Source organism: Trichosurus vulpecula, chromosome 2, assembly GCF_011100635.1.
Source record: "Trichosurus vulpecula isolate mTriVul1 chromosome 2, mTriVul1.pri, whole genome shotgun sequence".
In the NCBI taxonomy this organism is placed as follows: Eukaryota; Metazoa; Chordata; class Mammalia; order Diprotodontia; family Phalangeridae; genus Trichosurus; species Trichosurus vulpecula.
Genome location: NC_050574.1, coordinates 261,567,926 through 261,588,434, shown reverse-complemented (window position 1 = coordinate 261,588,434; position 20,509 = coordinate 261,567,926).

Below are 20,509 nucleotides of genomic sequence, written 5' to 3'. Positions count from 1 at the left end.
GGGACTGTTAAAGATACAGGGTTTCCAATAAATTTCTTAGTGCAGTTTTAAGCTAATGGTATTAAGACTTTTTGGGAATACCTTATTGTAGGGGAGGTAAGTTTACACTCATTTATTTACTAATCAATATAACCCAGGGGGAGAATTCTGAAGTTAAGTAGCTTTACTGCCCCAGGCCCTAGAAACACGATTTCAAGAGATCTAATTGGAAGATAGGATTCTAGGTGGGGAGAGGAGAGTGTAAGGAGCAATGGCAGTGAAGATGGCAAGATGGTCAAGATAGGTGGTTAGAGAAGATTTGAAGAATGATTTTTCTTGGTGGCCTGTGATTCTACCCTCATAAGAACCATTTTAGGCATTTGGAATCTAATTAAAAATGTTTCAATAATTTAAAATAAAATAAAAGTAATAATGTACCAAGGCTAAGGTTTGCTTTTTTTTGTTGTTTTTCATCCTGTAAGGCTTTAACAAGAATTATACCTAGTTTTAAAAGGTTTTGTGAACAAAACGAGTAAGCTTCTCTTATTGCTTTTGTCATTTGCTTAGGAGGTGTTTGTTTGTGTGGTAATAGATACAGTGAGTAGAATAAACACCATAGTTATAGAATTATAGGATCATAGATTCATAGTTGGAAGGAACTTTAAAGTCCATTCTGTTCAATCTCCCCATTTTACAGATGAGCAAACTGAGACTAGAGAGTTTCAGTGAATTGTCTATAGTTACAGAGGTGGTGGAACTGAGATTTGAACCCAACTTGTCAGGTTACAAATCTATTGCTCTTTAAGATTTTGATTCTTTGATATTGAACACACAAAGTGATTTTGGTATCCAGGGTAAGTAGGAAGAAATAGCACTTTGGTCTGAAATCAGCTGTTAAGGAGGGAGAACCCCAAGACCAACCTTGGGGGGAAGAAAACAGATTCAGGGACATTACTAGACAATAATTGGAATGGCTGCCAGCCCAAAAGAGTACTTCCCTGATGTGCAGCCACATGGGACGAGGGTGGTAGATAGATGTTCACCATCTGGTAGCTTCCTTATCTAAGTAATTATTCCTTATAACTAGTCACCATCATGTTGAAAGATGAAAATGCTATCAAAATATGTTCAGTAGATTTTAAAAATTTTATAATCTTTTAAATTTTTGAGCCCTCTAGATTTTGGTTCCCTGGAACAAAGTTCCAGTTGTTCCGCCTTAGTTATAGACCTGTATCTAGCCCATAGCTTCTCCTTTCCTGATTCATCTATTATTACCTATCTTTTAAAGAGCAAATATTGTGCTATGTTCTCTGGGAAATCTTCATTTTTATCATTTTGTATTATGCATAATTTACACACATATTAAGCTGTAAGCTCTAGGAGGGCAAGGATCATGTCTTATGTAAACTTTATAAGTCATTATTGTGAAATCTCATTATCCTGAAAGTTGGAATTAGGCTTGGTAGTCACATCTCATTAATATCCTCTACCTCTATTTGTACACTTCAGCTGGAAGGCAGAGGCATGAGTTCTTGAACCTCATTTGAAGAGTGGGGCCCAGTTCAGTCTTCTCCCCACTTCCCACAAGATACATTGCTTTTGGACTTCTCCATCTTGCTTCCAAGCCAGGTACTTTCTCCTCTCATCTCCACCTTTTAGCTTCTACTTCTTTGATGTCTTCCCCCATTAGATTTTGAACTCTTTGAAGGCAGGCACCTACTTACAGTTATCACTTCCACATTATGACATTCCCCATCATAGTTTCAATATATCATGTTTCGGCATAAGAAATTAAATGGGAAGTTTTGGGGAGTTTTGCAGAAGCTGCAGACAACATGTGAAGACCAGCAGACAACACAGAGTTTATGACCAAATACTTAACAAAAATTTTATAATAAGGTACTGTAAACACTTCATAAGAGAAAAAGGGAAAAAAACAACTCAGACTTCCACTCTGGCATGAAGGGAGGGCCAAAATATTTTATGTGACATTTCTAGATTGGGGGGAGGGAGAAGGCCCATGCCTCTAACCCCTGTCATGTGGAAGGGATAACTGTATTTTTATGCATATTTTATCCCCAGTGCTTAACCCAGTGCCTGTCATATAGTAGGTACTTAATAAATGTTTATTGACTGATTTATATCTTTTCAAAGTACTCAGACAAATGTTCTATATAAAATAGGTACTTAATAAGCTTTAAAGATTGAACTGAACTGAATTGAATTCTTCTAATGTGTAATGCTGAAATTTAATGATTTTCAAACATATTTTAGGATTGGAAAAATAGATGTAGCCTCATAATAACTTCAGATTAATAAAAATTGGCTTTACCCCTGTAAAGTAAATTTGATATACCACTTACTCTTGTGGAAAGCTAGCAATGTTTGGGCTGGCTTAGGAGTCCTATTTCAAAATCACAGGCATCAAATATTAGAGTCATTAGTACTTTGTGGGTACAGCCTAGAAGAATCCAAGATTGGTAACTCCTAGATTGGTAACTGCTACCAGATTTTCATAAGGAAGATGGAATAGTGGCCCCAGTGGGAAGAACTTAACACAATGTGTGAAAGGTGTAGAGAGCCAATTTTAGCCTTGATATCCAGGAAAAAAAAAACAAAAAACTTCATAACAATTAGAGCTCTTCAACTTTAATTGGAGGTCTTCATAGAAGATGAATGACCATTTAATCCTACATTGAGCTATTTGGCTAATGAAGTTACTTCTTGCTCTAAAATTTGTGGAATATCAAATTCAGGATTTGAGCATATGACCCCTTATAAATAAGCTTCTTCTCCAGTCTTTCTAAATCATACCATTTAGTATGAGTTTCTTATCATCTCAGAGAGGCAGCATGGTACCTGGCTTCAAAGAAAGCAAGACCTTGGTTCACTTCTTCTCTCTAACACATATCTGCTACATGAACCTGGACAAATCATTTATCTCCTCAGGTCTCCAGGCAAGGATGTGAGACTACAAGTCACAAAAGAAGGCTCTTAGCTTAATTATATAGGTGGAAAAAACTCTCACCTAAGAGTTCCCTATGCCAGTGAAATCACAGATTCCTCCTCTAATACTCTTTATTTCATTTCCCATTTATCTATCTATCTATTCATTCATTCATTCATTCATTTATCTATCTATCGATTTGTTTGTTTATTTAATGTGTGTGTGTGTGTGTATTTGGTTTTTTTGATTTGTTTTATTCTTGTCTGTACAACTAGATTAGAAGTTCCTTGGGGATAAGGACCACATCCTATACTTTGTTTCTAGGCAACATAGGGAATTGAGGGCTGTCCTTGGACTCAAGAAGGTCTGAGTTCACATACTGCTTCAAACACCTGTTAATCATATGACCCTGGGAAAGTTACTTGACTTCATTCAGGTTCAGTTTCTCTTTCTATGAAATGCATATAATAAGAGCTCCTACTTCACAAGGTTGTTGTAAGGTTCTACTAAGACATCACATAAAGTGTTTTCCAAACTTTAAAGTACTACATAAATGTCATTGTTGTTTTAATAATAGTAATTATTATTAGCCCAACAGCTTTTTAAAAAATAGTATTTTTTCCAGTTGTATGTAAAGAAAATTTTTAACATTCATTTAAAAAAAATGAGTTTTGAATTTTCTCCCTCACTCCCTGATGGTAAGAACTTAGAATAGATTTTATATGTGTAATCATGTAAAATATATTTCCATATTAGTCATGTTGTGAAAGAAGAAACAGAACAAAAAGAAAAAACCATGAAAAAGACAAAGAGAGTGAAAACATTATGTTCTGTTCTTCATTCAGACTCCATCAGTTCTTTCTCTGAACGTGGATAGCATTTTGCATGACAAATACTTTGTAATTGTCTTGGATAAGTGAATTGCTGAGAAGAGCTAAGTTATTCATAGTTGATCATCAGACACATGTTGCTGATACTATGTATAATGTTCTCCTGGTTCTATTCAATGCACTTTGCATCAGTTCATGTAAGTCTTTCTAGGTTTTTCTGAAAGCTACCTGTTCATCATTTTTTTCTTTATTTAAAAATAGTATTTTTCCCAATTAAATGTCAAGAAAACTTTTAGCATTCATTCTTACAAGACTTAGAGTCCCAAATTTTTTCCCTCCTTCCCTTCCCTCCTCTCTTTTCAAAATTGTAGGCAATTTGATATGAATTATACATGTGCTATCATATAAAACATATGTCCACATTAGTCATAGATGTGAAAGAAGAAACAGATCAAAAGTAAAAAAAAATATGAAAAAGAATAAAGTGGAAAAAAGTATGCCGTGATCTGTATTGAATCCAGCAGTTCTTTATACGGATGTGGATAGTATTTTCCTTTGTGTGTACTTGTCTTAGAATAGATCATTGTGTTGCTAAGAAGAGCTGAGTCATTCATAGTTGATCATCCCACAATGTTGCTGATACTGTGTACAATGTTTTTCTGGTTCTGTTCATTGCACTTTGCATCAGTTCTTACAAGTCTTTCTAGGTTTTCTGTAATCTTCCTGTTTATCATTTCTTGTTGCACAATAGCATTCCATTACATTCATGTACCACAACTTGTTCAACCATTCCTAATTGATGAGCATCCACTCCATTTCCAATATTTTCACAGCATGAAAAGGGCTGCTATAAATATTTTTGTACATGTAGGTTCTTTTCCCCTTTTTTATGATCTCTTTGGAATGTAGACCTAGTAGTGATATGACTGGGTCAAAGTATGCACAGCTTGATTGCCCTTTGGGCATAGTTACAAATTGTTCTCCAGAATGGTTGGATCAGTTCATAACTCTACCAACAATGATTATATCCCAATTTTCTCACATCCTTTCCAATATTTATCATTTTCCTTTTCTGTCATATTAGTCAATCTATTAGGTGTGGGGTGGTACCTCAAAGTTGTTTCAATTTGCATTTCTCTAATCAATAGTGATTTAGAACATTTTTTTAAATATGACTATAGATTGCTTTGACTTCTTCATCTAACAACTGTTCACATCATTCGATCATTTATCAATTGGGTAATGACTTGTATTCTCTTAAATTTGTTTCAGTTCTGTATATATTTGAGAAAAGAAGACTTTATCAGAGACCCTTGCTGTAAGAAATTATTTCCCAGCTTTCTGTATTCATTCTAATCTTGGTTGTATTGGTTTTGTTTGTATAAAAACATTTTAATTTAATATAACCAAAATTATCCATTTTATATTTCACAATGCTCTTTATTTCTTGTTTGGTCAAAGTTTCTTCATTTCTCCACAGATATGACAGATAAATTATTCCTTGTTCTCTTAATATGCTTATGGTATCACCCTTTATGTTTAAATCAGATACCCATTTTGACCTTATCTTGGTATACAATTGTTGGTTTATACCTAACTTCTGCCATACTGTTTTCTAGTTTTCCCAGCAGTTTTTGTCAAATAGATAGTTCTTATTCCAGAAGCTAGAGTCTTTGGGTTTATCAAACAATAGATTACTATGCTCATTTACTACTGTGTCTTGTGTACCTTAACCAGGGATGGGGAACCTGCAGCCTCAAAGCTACATGTGGACTTCCAGATCCTTGGGGGCAGCCTTTTGACTGAGTCCAAGTTTTACAGAACAAATCCTTTTATTAGGGGGATTTGTTCTGTGAAGTTTGGATTCAGTTAAAGGTCCACACTTGAGGACCTAGAGGGCCATGTGTGGCCTCAAGGCTGCAGGTTCCCTACTTCTGAACTAATCTATTCCACTGATCAACAACTGTATTTTAGTCAACGCTACATCTTTAAGCTCTATGTTAAGTCTATTAAGGTTGTTTTATAAATACTGACTGATGGATTTGGTGCTTCTATTCCTAACCTAGATACTTGGTCTTGTGTTTTTTGATAGGTAAGAGATTACGTGGTATTTCCTGTGGTATCTCCTACCATACTTTGTGGTATTTCCACAAAACGTACAAACACCTCTGAGAGAAATCTGTCATATAAAGGGAGGTCTACACAAAGTAGTTGGGCCTTGTGATCCCATCCAGTGGGGAAAAAGCATCTGTTACTTTGTTTTCTACGTGTGACTGGATATCTTTTTTTCTAAGGTAGGAATAGTATCTCTACCTCCTATAGAAGTAGGGAAGAAGAAGATATACAAAAAACATGGAATTCCTTATAGGAAAAATACTATATGCAGCTGAGGAATCATAATTGTCCATCATAACCTGTAAGGCCTCCAAGGTATAAAGATTTGACTTTGGTAAATCATTGTTGATGACAAGTATCTTGTTTTAAGAATAGATTTTTTTCCTCTTCTCTTTTTTTACCCTATTATAAAATGAAACCAAATAGAAAGGAGAATTCAGTTTATCAATATTCCCCATTGGGGAATCAAGGGTTCTTGTTTTAAACACTATTTGTAATTTGCTTTAGGGTCTATCGCCTAACTCTTTCCTTTGAGTTAATTAAAATACATTTGAATGTGACAGACATTTCAAATTTCCTCTGCAATCCAGCAGGAAGGGTGGGTATTTTGGGGAGATTATTTTGTTGTTGTTGTGGTGGTGGTGGTGGGTTTTTTTAGGGGGGTGGTGGGTCCTTTTTTGTCATTTGCCATCAAATACAGAAGCTAGGAGCTCAGACTGATTTTACTACAATGCTGCAAGGTTGTTTACCTTAGCTCCTTCACAAAAGATAATCCAACAAATTACATTAATTATAAACCAATATGTTCTGTTCAATTCCCATATGAGCCAAACCTGGGGATGAGCATCTGCTCTTATTTTCTGAGCTGGGTTTTGAGGACAAGATTCACAACAATGCTCAATCCATAATTAACAGAAAAATTAAAGATGCAACATCCCTGCATCCGGCTTTTGGAAGCAATGTGTATAAAAATATACGTGCACAATCCTGGCAGTTCTAATTCAACTCCAAAATATTCTATTGTTACCCCTGGCATGTTTTTGTTTGTTTAAAATATTTACATTTGTGTTTTTGCTTAAAATAAACATGCAAATATTTTTCATAAAAAAATGAAACATAATTTCAAACTGAGGCAATGTTTATTTGTTTGACTATTTTTGAGGGGGTCATTTTTGGCAATTTGTGGTTCCTTCCCACCCTGGGATGACAGCCTTTCTTGCCACCACCACCACCCCCCCTCTTGTAAGTACTGTAGCTTATTGTGTATTAATCATTAACATTGTTCCTAGCAGGGAGAGGGGAGGTAAGATTGATTTGGATACTTGTTCCAAGGGGGTGGGGGAGGCAAGCTGTATTATTGTTTTGTTTTGTTTACGCTAAGAAACAATAGTAGATTGGACTAATTGATCTAGTTACCACATGTATTTGAAACATCTATTTTTTTTATTCTATTAGTAGAAATCTAAGGTAACAGTTTGTAGTAAACAAGTCTTTAAATTGTCTGTGTACCTAAATGTATATTTCTGTGCATATGTATAATCAATATAAATATGGCATAAACACACCTACACACATATAGTATGTGGAGAAGTAGAATGAGTGGGTTTCTGTTTTTAATATTTACATGTATAAATACCTCTGGGTGATATAAAGATTAATATCCTGGGGGGGGGGGGTGGAGCCAAGATGGTGGCTAGAAAGCAGGGACTTGCATGAGCTCAACCCCAGGTCCCTCCAAATACCTATAGAAATGGCTCTGAATAAATTCTACAACTGCAGAACCCAGGACAGCCTGGATGGTCCTGCAGTAAGGTCTACTGCTTGGAGCTGGGGAGCAGAGCAGAGCCCAGCATAAGCTGTGCCTGGACCAACCTAGCATCCTGAATCAGTGAGCTGTGGCACTTACCAGATTTTTCAACCCACAAACACCAAAGACAACAGAGAAGGTTAGTGGGAACAGCTGCTGGGACAGAGTGAAAGGAGTTCACAGTTCAGCCACCACCCTGGAGGCAGCGGAAGAGGTGCAGCCACAGAACTACAGCTGCAGTTGCTTCTGGCCCCAGGCCCACCTGGTGGGAGGAATTAAATGGCAGATATGAGCTGCAGCACAGGGCCAGCTTAGATCTGAGTCCAGCCTGGATTGGCGGCTCTTGGGGGAGGAGCAGTGCAGAGCTTGCTGTGTAGGAATAGCTCTGAAAACAATAGCACAGCCCCTCAAGCTTGGGACAAAGTACTCTATACTCTAAAAACAGTCATAATCCCACAAAAAACTCAAGGGTCAACTAAGTTGCTGGGAATACCACCAGGCAGCAAAAAAGCACCCAGATTCAGTCTCAGACATTGGAATCTTTCTTTGGTGACAAAGAAGACCAAAACATACAGACAGAAGAAGGAAACAAAGTCAAAGAGCCTACATCAAAAGCCTCCAAGAAAAATATGAACTGGTCTCAGGCCATGGAAGAGCTCAAAAAGGATTTGGAAAAGCAAGTAAGAGAAGTAGAGGAAAAATTGGGAAGAGAAATGAGAGTGATGTGAGAAAATCATGAAAAACAAGTCAATGTCTTGCTAAAGGAGACCCCAAAAAAATACTGAAGAAAATAACACCTTAAAAAATAGACTAACTCAAATGGCAAAAGAGCTCCAAAAAGCCAATGAGGAGAAGAATGCCTTGAAAGGCAGAATTAGCCAAATGGAAAAGGAGGTCCAAAACACCACTGAAGAAAATAGTACCTTAAAAATTAGATTGGAGCAAGTGGAAGCTAGTGACTTCATGAGAAATCAAGATATTATAAAACAGAAAGAGAGGAATGAAAAAAAATGGAAGGCAGTGTGAAATATCTCATTGGGAAAACCACTGACCTGGAAAATAGATCCAGGAGAGAGAATTTAAAAATTATTGGACTACCTGAAAGCCATGATGAAAAAGAGAGCCTAGACATCATCTTTCAAGAAATTATCAAGGAAAACTGCCCCGATATTCTAGAATCAGAGGGTAAAATAGAAATTGAAAGAATCCACAGATTGCCTCCTCAAATAGATCCCAAAAAGAAATCTCCTAGGAATATTGTCACCAAATGCCAGAGTTTCCAGGTCAAGGAGAAAATTCTGCAAGCAGCCAGAAAGAAACAATTTGAGTATTGTGGAAACATAATTAGGATAACACAATATCTAGCAGCTGCCACTTTAAGGGATAGAAGGGCTTGGAATATGATATTCCAGAGGTCAATGGAGCTAGGATTAAAACCAAGAATCATGTACCCAGCAAAACTGAGTATAATGCTCCAAGGCAAAATATGGATTTTCAATAAAATAGAGGACTTTCAGGCTTTCTCAGTGAAAAGACCAGAGCTGAATAGAAAACGACTTTCAAATATAAGAATCAAGAGAAGCATGTAAAGGTAAACAAGAAAGAGAAATGATAAGGGACTTACTACATTTGTACTGTTTTGTTTACATTCCTGCATGGAAAGATGATGTGTATAATTCATGAGACCTCAGTATTAGGGTAGCTGAAGGGAAAATACATGTATAGAGAGACAGAAGGCACAGGGTGAGTTGAATATGAAGGGATGATGTCTAAAAAAATAAAATCAAATTAAGGGATGAGAGAGGAATATATTGAGAGAGGGAGAAATGGAGAGATAGAATGGGGTAAATTATCTCGCGTAAAAGTGGCAAGAAAAAGCAGTTCTGTAGGAAGGGAGGAGGGGCCAGGTGAGGGGGAATGAGTGAATCTTGCTTTCATTGGATTTGACCTGAGGAAGGAATAACATACACACTCAATTGGGTTATCTTACTCCACAGGAAAGAAGGAGGAAGGAGATAAAAAAGGGGGGGATGATAGAAGGGAGGGCAGATAGAGGAGGAGGTAATCAAAAGCAAACACTTTTGAAAAGGGACGGGGTCAAGGGAGAAAATTGAATAAAGGGGGATAGGATAGGAAGGAGCAAAATATAGTTAGTCTTTCACAACATGAGTATTGTGGAAGGGTTTTACATAATGATATGCGTGTGGCTTGTGTTGAATTGCTTGCCTTCTTAGGGAGGGTGGGTGGGGCGAGAAGAGGGGAGAGAATTTGGAGCTCAAAGTTTTAAAAACAGATGTTCAAAAAAAAGTTTTTGAATACCGCTAAGAAATAAGATATACAGGCAATGGGGCATGGAAATCTATCTTGCCCTACAAGAAAGTAAAGGAAAAGGGAATGAGGTGTAGTGGGGTGACAAAAGGGAGGGCTGACTGGGGAATGGGGCAACCAGAATATATTCTATCTTGGAGTGGGGGGGGAGGGTAGAAATAGGGAGAAAATTTGTAATTCAAACTCTTGTGAAAGTGCTGAAAACTAAAAATATTAAGTAAATAAATAAAAGGAAAAAAGTATTCAGATGGAAAAACAAACAAACAAAAAAGATTAATATCCTACACAAGGTAGAGAGAGGTGACCATTTTTTATTTATTTATCCTATCCTGCAATGAGAAGGAGTCTGCATTTTATGCCCTTTTATTTAGTGTTTTTTTTCAAGCAAGTCTTGCTCTTGTTCCTTAAAAATTCTCGATGATATTAATAGCTCACATTTGTATAGTACTTTAAAGTTTGCAAATCATTTTACATATCATCTTTGGTTGCCATCTTTTGTTTTCAAAGAGGACCAAAATAGCATCAGTATGTTAGAGTCAAAGATACAGTGTGTACAACTATGGCTTATCAGTCCAATACAAGCCTGGAAGGCTTTATCAGAAATTGGGCACAAATAATCTAGAAGATAAAAAATGGTAAAATGGTATGATGCCAACCAGTGACTAAAGATTTTTCCTGCCCATTCAATAGGCCTCAGGTGAAACTAGTTATGGGAAGCTTGATTAGAGATTTGTTTGTAGGCAGGCCTACACCCTTTACTTCCTTGGTGCTAAGCTCCAGGCCTACACTCTTATGCTGATTGGGCATGAAGCCCTTGCAGCCTTAAAAAGAATACATATACCCAAAAGGTAGCCTTTGTAAGGTCAGAATTCAGCCCAAGGAGAAGGAGTAAGAACTCTGAGTCAACAGAGCTACAGAGAGAGTTCAGAGCAGAGAGTGGAAACCAGAGAGCTGCAGAGACCAGAGAACTGAGTGGGGAGAGAACTCAGGCAAGCAGACAGCTGGGATTCTGAGTGTTTACTAGAAGGCCCCAGCAGGGGGTAAGGTTACAGGATGACTTGTTTCTTTGCTGTGATACCATGTTATAATTTCCTTGTTGTTACATTGAGGTGGACATTGAGGAGGAATACAATTACTGCTATGTCAGGTTGGCGTTATTGGTCTTGGGGTTTGATCTTCTGGTGTCTAAGTAAATGTTATAGTTCCTCTGCCTTCTACCTAGAGAATCTCTTATATTTTGATTCTGAACTATACAGGCACTTTCATGGTCATCTTCCGGGTGGTGAATCTTGCCTTAATGATACAAATGGTATGGATGATGTCTTTTGATTCATGCATGAATTAACTTAAGTGAAGCAGAGTTGCTCAAAGTCACTGGCCTCACTCTTTTCCAGAATCATCAAAATCCAGTGGCAAGACAAAGTCAAGATGACTGGTGATGGTGAGGGATAAAGTGGATGACCCTGGAGTCTTCAGTGTCTAACCAAGCTCTTAGTGTTCCATATTGCCTGTTTAGCTGTCTTCGCAGCAATTGGAACACATTGTTCTCATCTGTCCATTCTGCCAGGGGAAGTCCTCGCATGTTTGGCGTAACTCACTGAAGGGTTTGAGACACCCTTGGTTACCCTCAACCTGTTTTAGCCATCTGCTGAAACAGTTTACAGGGCCATGGTTGCTGTGCATGCTACGGCTTCTTGGAGCCACGGGTGAGAGTTGCGTGAATAGGGTGGCCACTTAAGGTGGAAAGCAGTCCTGAAAAGCATTTGGCAGCTCTCACACCAGAGGAGCTAGTTTTCCCTTAGTGTACTCTACACTCCATTTTACATATACTGTCTCATTCGAGCCTCATAAGCACCCTGTGAGCTAAGTGCTATTATTCATGAGGAAATTGAGGCAGTGAGATTTAGTGACTTGTTCAGGGCTACCAGATGATCCCCCTCCCCTTCACTTTTCACATGCTAGTGAGTCCCAGGAGTCACAAGACCATAATGGGCCATCTAGAAGCCACATCTATCATTCAGAACAATAGAATAGGGTGCCCAAATGATGCCAACATTGTGGGGACTGTCCATGAGGTATGATATTGAAAATTTTTCAAGAGGCCAGGGCTATCTTCAGTACCTGACATAAGTAACAGCAAGAATAGAATTGTACTCCTGACTCTCCCTGGTTTTCTCTATAATGCCCCCCAAATTTCTTCACCTTGGATACCATCCATGCCTGTGGCCTGAACCCTCTGATTGACTGGTTCCTTCCAGTCCCTCCATTTTAAGGAAGAGTCCCAGACCAGCCATGTCTTCATTCCTTTTCAAACTGTACTCCTAATTCTCCCAGATTTTTCTCTAGAATGTCCCCATGCTGGGTACCTTCATCTCTCCCCACTCTGACACTTTCCAGCCCTCCATTCTTTTCAGTTCTCATAGATGTGTCATCTTCTTCCTTTAGAATGAAAACTCCTTGAGGCAGAAAACTGTCTTTCTTTCTGGTTTTACTTGTACTGTGAGCATTAGCAGAATGCCTGGTCCCTAATATGTGCTTAATAAAATGCTTAGTCACTTGACTGAACTACAGCTAGTTAGTGTCTGAAATGAGATTCAAACTCAGGTCTTCTTGACCAGCACTCTACCCACTGCATCACCTATCTGGCTAGATAATCATTCAGTGGGTTCATCACTCATTATATATTCATGTAGATGCTCCAAAAACATGAATGTAATTCAAAATTTCTCAGTAATGAGGGAAATGAAGAAATAACACTGAAACTTTGTATCTTCATATGTCAAGATAGATCATCCTCTTAGGTATTCCACTTGAGACAAGTCTATGGACCGGACCTTGGGAGTACAATGGTGAATCAGTGACCACTCTCAAAGCATATGATAGAGAAGTTAGAGAAGAGGTTTCTTTAGTGTGCTTTGGGTTTCACCAAAGAAGACTTCCCTTTTCCCATGGAGTAGATGAGAAAATTCCCAGAAAGCCACTAAGTTGAGTTTCAAGGATAACCATGAATGCTCCACTGTTTCCACAACATTTGACACAATATTTGTGTCCACAACATTTGACACAGGCATGTCTCCAGAATCTGAGGAAGGAAGAGAGGTAGGAGGAAGGAAGGAAGGAACAAAGGGAGGAAGGAAGAAAGGAAGAAAAGAGGGTTCCCAGACACTGCACTTACAAATATTATCACAACAACCATAGGCAGTAGATGCTATTATTATCCCCGTTTTAGAACTGAGGAAACTGAAACAGATAGAGGTTAAGTGACTTGCCCATGGTCACACAGCTATGAAGTGTTTGAGATCAGATTTGAATTCAGGTCTTCCTGACTGCAGGTCTAGTGTTCTACCCACTGTTCCACCTAGCTTTAGGCTTTGCGTCTATAATTTCTATATTTAGAATTATTATTCTCAATAATGACTCCTTAGCATCATTGGAGTCCAGTGCTTTTAAAGGATAAAATTGATGTCTTTGGCCTCCAAATGATAATCTCATAAAATGTGGGAGGGGTCTTTGAAACACATATATCCATATATCTGTTTGAATCTGTTTAAATCCCTACTTAGGTCAAATCTTATTCAGAATTCTGGGTATTTCATACACATATCCCCTATCCTCATGTAGATTTTCTTTCTCTTAAGAGTAGGGCTAGTATCGTCTACTTTTTAATGTATTCTCACTCTCTGGACAGCCCGTGGTATAGTGATCTGTAAACTGAAGGCATTTGCTCCAAAATGTTTACTGAAGAAAGGGTGCTCACATTGTTGCACAAACACAATATGACCCACAATCACGTTCGCAGGCTTAATTCCTAACAATGCCTGTGCTTCTTAACCTCGCTTCTCACATCTAATAGCAAATCATTTTGCCTCTCCTGGGCCTCCATAAAATGAGTCTAAGAATACTTGTAGTACTCCTCTCACAGAATTGTTCTGAGTCTCAAATAAGATTATATGCATACACATATGTATACGTGTGTGTGTATGTATGTCTGTATCCCTTAAAGTTTTTTAAAGATACTACTGATTTTTTCATCTAAATCAGTGATTTCATGAGTTTGGTTGGCTTACAGGGAACAGATGTAGGCAACTCTTCTGCAGCTTATTGTCTTAAAAGGTGCCAGAGGCACTGAGGTTCAATCGTTTGCCCGAGAACACACAAAAGGTGTCTATCAGACTCAGGAAATCTTGATTTCGAGGGCTTTTCTATACTCACTACCCACACTACTTTGCATCTTTTCCTTTGCCGTTTCTTCTCCATTCTTCTTCCTCTTCATCCCTTCCTTTCCTTTCCCCTTCTTTTTTCTTTGAATTTTTCTAGGCCCAATAGAATTATAAGAAGTTTGTTTACTAATAGCTCCAACTTTGAGTGTTGCCAGCTCAGTATGGAATTGGGTATGAGCTATTCAAAATAATGTTTTTGAACCAGTAAACTTTATTGAAGAATTGGCTTAGTGGTTAAAGCCTCAGGAAGCTAGACTATCCCAAACCATAATTTTAAACTCTGGAAGGTCAACTCACTCTTTTCCAGCACCATGAGAAGTAAATTTAATAATGTGTTTTAGAAAATCATTCCTGGAAAAAGTCAGACTACCCTAGAAGAGAATGAAACATTTTTTTTCCTGGTAGCCTTGATTTATATTTTGCTTTGGAGGTGGGGGTCAAGGTGGAGGTATGTTAGTACATCAATAAAGGTAGTGTTGTGGAGGTGTTGGGGTGGGAGAAAGAACCCAGTGTAGACATTTTTTTTTGCAGGAAAATGCTCAGACATGTCATTGTCATTGTCACCAACATCATCATGATCGTTGTCATCACTAACATTCATATAGCACTTACTGTGTGCCAAGCACTTTATAATTATTTTCTTATTTGCTCCTTACAACAACAAAGGGCTATTATTATTCCAATTTTTAAGATGAGGGACCTGAAGTAAACAGAGATTCAATGACTTGCCCAGGGCCACAGAACTAGTAAGTGTCTCAGGTTGGATTTGAACTCAGGTCTTCCTGACTCTAAGCCTGTCACTCAACCCACTGCACCACCTAGGTGCTCAAGAAGGAAAGAAAATACATTGACTAGAGTCTATGAAACTGGCACTTTGCAGATAGACGTAGAAATAGAAGAAAGTAAGAATGAGACAGATTTTCATGTGAGAAAGCAAGCAGTGCATTACAGTGGTCTAGGTCTCCAGGGATGTTGTGACTCATTGTACTTTACTGTTCTTCCCTGGGAGAAAAATCAGTGTATCTACATTACCTGGCTACGTTCTGCTATAGTGAACATGCTGTCAAAGGTGCCTTGAACATTCCTGGCCACCTGGCATAGTGGGATGATGGCTCTGTCTGGAATCAGGAGAGGCTTCTGTTTAAATCCTGCCCCTGGCCCTTACTATGTGACCATGTGCAAGTAATGGAACTCTGAGCCTTACTTTCCTTATCTGTAAAAATTTTTAAAAATACTCACTATTTACATCTCAGTGGGTTGTTATGAGCATTAATATATACAGTATTTTTGTGCAAGTTCTGTGTAAATATCACCTGTACTCATTATTACACTACCAGGGAATTGGCCCATATTGAATATATGCCATGCTATGGAAGCTGCGACCCTGAAGAATGATAGTTGATTTCTAAATCTGAAAAAAGGATGATTTCTGAAACACATTATTAAATTTATTTCTCATGGTGCTGGAAAAGAGTGAGTTCATAGTGGTAGGGTATGGAGAGTTCCCCTTCCATCAGGGTTCTTTTGTTTTTGTCACTGCCCCAATCATTGTAATTTTCTGTGTTGAACAATGACAGACTAAGACATCCTACATCCTGATGCATATAGCCAAAAAAGGTAAGAGGCTCAGTCGTGTATCGCTCTGCCTAGGAAGAGGTTCTGCCATGACTTAAGATGCTTCTCGTCTCTGGTACTGTTCATTCCGTCACCTTTACCCTCCCAAGAAAAGGCAGGCCTCATACAGAAACGTAGCTGACAAAAAATTTAGAACAATTCTAGCTTCCTGAAATTTCTCCCATACTCATTCCTTTGAACTAAGGCAACATTAAAACCTATTAAAATGTGAATGTTAATTCAGAAAGGAATAATACCTTAAACTGGTGATCTCTATTCTATACTTTGGCACTAATTAATTGATCTTATTATATAGATACCTGCCTACCTGTAAGCTTGAGTGCAGTGGAGTGAGTGTTAAGGTAAATTCCAAAGCAAATATCTCTTAATCAGAAGGATAGATTTTGGTGGAAACATGTAGAGGTAGATAAGAGTGAACCCTGGAAGAAGAGAAGGGGACTCAAAGGCAAACATATACTCACCAATTCTGACCAGTGCTAGCCTTGCTGCCCCACCCCCTGCCCCAATCCTAAATCCCACCCCTGGATTTAGGCTCAGATCCTGAGAACAAAACTTACAATTTCTACTTTCTACCCTATGTAAATTTAAAGGCAACGTAATATAGTTGACAGAATGATGTATTTGGGAGTCAGAAGACCTCGATTTGAATCTCCCTCCAGATATTTGTTAGCTATGTAGCCCTGGGCAATTTTTCTGAGATTTAGTTTCCTCATCTGTAAAACGAGGGGGCTGAACTTGATGCTCTCTAAGGGTCCTTCCCTTCTGAAACTAGTACCTCAGTTCCTCTCGAGGAAAATGAGAGATTTGAACCCAGGGATGGGGATCCTGAATCATCCTTGAGGCCACATGTGGCCTTCTAGGTTCTTAGGTACAGCCTTTTGGCCTGAGTCTGAGTTTTCCAGAACAAACCCTTTAATTAAGGGGATTTGTCCTGTGAAGTTTGGATTCAATCAAAGGGCCAAGGGTCTAGAGGGCCACATGTGGCCTCGAGGCTGCAGGTTTCCCACCCTTTCACTAGACCATCCCTAAGGTCCATCCCAGCTCCTAATCTATGATCTTATGATAAGTCAGTGCCTTTCTACAGACCTCATTTTCTCATTCAGAATACATGGGAGTTGGCTCGATGATGTCCAAGGTCCCTTGCAGCTCTCTGAACCTGACGTATAGAAGGGTCACTGAATGATCCCATGGTCTGCTTACCTTCGTGGGATAGAATGCCCAGATATTAATTCAGATTCCTTTCCTGGGATCCTCTACCCCAAACCTCCCCAAATCCAATCTCAATAAACTTCTTTAAGGTTAAACTCTGAACACTATTCTTCGGGACTTATTGCAAGAACCAAGTCACAAAAGTTCAGAACAAAGGAATCCAGGCACCAGAAGGAGCTTAGAATAGTTCTGTTGAAAAGTCTGCAAATGCATTTTGAGGGCCCCTTTCCCCACCCTCCAGCACCTACTGGTGTCTACAATGCAAAGGCAGAGAGAGACAGAGAGACAGCCTTTTCTCATTAAGTGTATTCTAAGTCAAGACCTGAATGTTATTTGGAAACCATTCCCGAAGGGGAAAAATCTGCATGGTTTATGACCCCACCCAAATGTACAAGGCCCCATATTTATTCTGAAAGCAAAAGTTCTCTCATCAGAAATGTCAGGGTTACAGCTTCTGTATCTCCCCCAGTCCTCTCCCAAACCTCCTCTCCCAGGGAAAAGGCACAGGGGAGCTCTCCGTTGTCAACACCTGACAGTTACACATCTGCCTAGTGGTTAAATCTTTATGCAGCTTTGAATTTTGGCTTCTCTGTATCCCTGCAGTTGTACTCAGAAGTGTTAGGCAGGAAGGTTTTAGCAAGTGTTTTTTTTTAATAACAACTCTCTGCTCTTCCAGGGTTTTTTTTTTTTAAGTTTATTTTTAAATAGAGCCCGTGAACATACTTTTGGGGCTCTTAAAAATAAGACATGCAACCACTACCCCCCAAAAAATAACACACCCACATTTGTATCTTTTTGCTTAAGTTGAAAAGAGAAGAAAAACTTTTTCACTTTCATGTTCAGGGATGCCACCATCCTCTGAGATTGGCCAAATCAGAGAGAAGGATTTAACATACATTTCTCAATACACATGGAAGATGCAAAAAAGGGAGATTATGCAGTTATAGCAGAGCACAATTTAATCAGGCCTGGGATTAGGAGGCTTGCAAGATCTAGTCACTAGAGGAGGGGAGAGATTGGCAACCCACACACTGCACATGTCACACAGTATCAAAAATGCTTATTTTCTGAAAGCCAGGTTCTTTAAACCTAGTTCTGTCTTTAAAAAAAATACCCCCTTTTATGTACAAATACTTTCTTCAGAATCAGTTACACCAAACTTCGATGTCCCTCAAGGATCTAAGTTTTATCCTTTCCTCATGAATATCCAGAAAAATTTAATGCCTGTGTGTAGTCCCAGAGCAGATTAAAATGATGACATCACCAGAGGTTGTTTTTGATATTTCTCCATCTTCTTTTCAGCAGCCTTTACCTTCCTTCTAGCAGACCCTTCTCCCCCAATATCTCTGGCCCTTGAAGACTCGGTTGCTGTCCTCCTCAGCATCTCCAAAAGATTCGTACCTTTCTTTTTTTCCATACTCTCAAAACTTACTTCTATGTTCCATACCCTCAGGACCTTGATCTCTAACAAACTCAGTTTAAGATTCAATCTAACAAATTCAATCTAAAGTGTTAATGGTTGATCATGACTTAGCATGTTAACCATTCTAGGTAATACGTTTTCATTTTAACAGGGCTTGCCAATGCTTTAATTCAAAGGAGAGACTCATGATAAAAATTCCAGTGACTGATAGGTAAAGCAGGCATAGATTTTTGGGGAAAGTAAGTCTTTTAGCATCACTTGATGAACCATATCAATAGATAACCTATGCTGTTTTTGTGTAGAGTGGCCCTCTTAGAAAGTCTGATTTAATGGACTTCTGCAGATTATGTTTAACTATGGCCCCCACCACTTGAAGTCTAGGTATGTCAGATTTTACCATTTCACTCCCACCCCTAGGGTTTTTGGATAATTTCAAGGGGATGGAAAGGTATCTATATACTCTGCAAATGACTCCAGCACCCACCAGTGGTGTTTCCCCAATTACAGGAAGTTCCAGTAAGCCACTAAAAATCAGATTCACTTTTACAAAGTAATATTTAATTCAAAAGGTATAATCACAAGTACATAAACTTACTTACCAACACATGAGAGGCATAAACATCCTCATCTCCAGTATTATCTCAGCTTTTAGAAAGAAGGGAAATTAGATTCATAGCTTAGCTCAGTTCCCATAGAGAAAAATTCCAGTTCCAAGTCCCCAAATCCCTTCAATGTTGAGGCTCCAAAATCCTGTCTTCTCAGGGTTTCCATATCAGGCTAGCTGATTGTATCATCCCACCTGCAATCTTGGTTTTGAGGCTATCATGGTTTGAAACCCCAGGTCCCATAGGTATGGCCAACAGCATCCAAAATTTAAAAAGACAAAAGACATGGAAAAGAAAAGAACACCCCTAGGCCCATTTCTCAAAGCTGGGGTAAAAGAGGGAGAAGGGGAAAGAAAGTCCTTTTTCTCTCATTGGTTCTGTTCATGGCACCTATGTTGACTGAATGTGCCCTTCAGTCTTTGGACATGGCCAAAAAGTGTCAGAAAAGAAAAAGATGTGCTCAGGTTCTCCAGTTTAAAGACACAGGCATCTAACTAAAGAAGGCTACCTCCACCTTTGTGGTAGGGGCTGTAGAGGCCTTCAGCATTTAGCACAATGCCTGGCACATAGTAGGCACTTAAAATGCATATTCTTCAATTATTGATTGATATTAGGCCATCTGGACATGTTCCAAGACCCCTCAAGGGTGGCTTCATGTTAGGTAAATTGGGCATGCCTAGATAAGCTCAGATCACACATTTACCGGTGTTTAATATTTGCTATACCTAGCAAATAAGAAGAAGTCCTTTTTTTTAATCTAGTCCTCATCTCAAATTCACAATAGTTCCTAGTGGTCTCTGAAAAGGTATGAGCAATGTCACTTGCTTCTGCATTCCCACAGAGTGAAGTCTCAAAACAGCCAATGTTATATTATCATATGTAATCCCACACATACGGATGAAAATCATAATTATCTCCAAATAAAGTTTTCCAGATTCACAGAACAAGGAACATTTCTCAAAATTCTCCAAATAAGCCAACAAAATAAGAAACATTTTACAAAGTTTACCAAATATCTCTTCTTGCTTAGCTTCATAGGGCTTTTCTCAATCTGCAAGCAAAAGAAAGGGCAAAGACAAAGAAAATTAGCTTACATCATGAATAGAAACCTTGTCTACAGTGAGTTTTGTAAGCTACATGGAGCTCTATCTACAGGGATTTGGGACCTAGGGTCAATTTGGTGTAGCATTTTTCTCAAATGAGAAAACTGCCCTGAGTAGAAACTCTCCCAATGTTTCCCTCAGTGAATTAAGGCCATACAAATGGAGTCTGTAAAAAGTGTCCCTTTCCACGTAAGGCACGGAAAAATTTTCTAGGGGTCTCTCCAGCATAGTTGACCCCACAAAAGTTCAAACAATTTCCTCTAGGTCCATTATCCGAACGAGCATCCAAAATTCTCTCAAGGATTCTT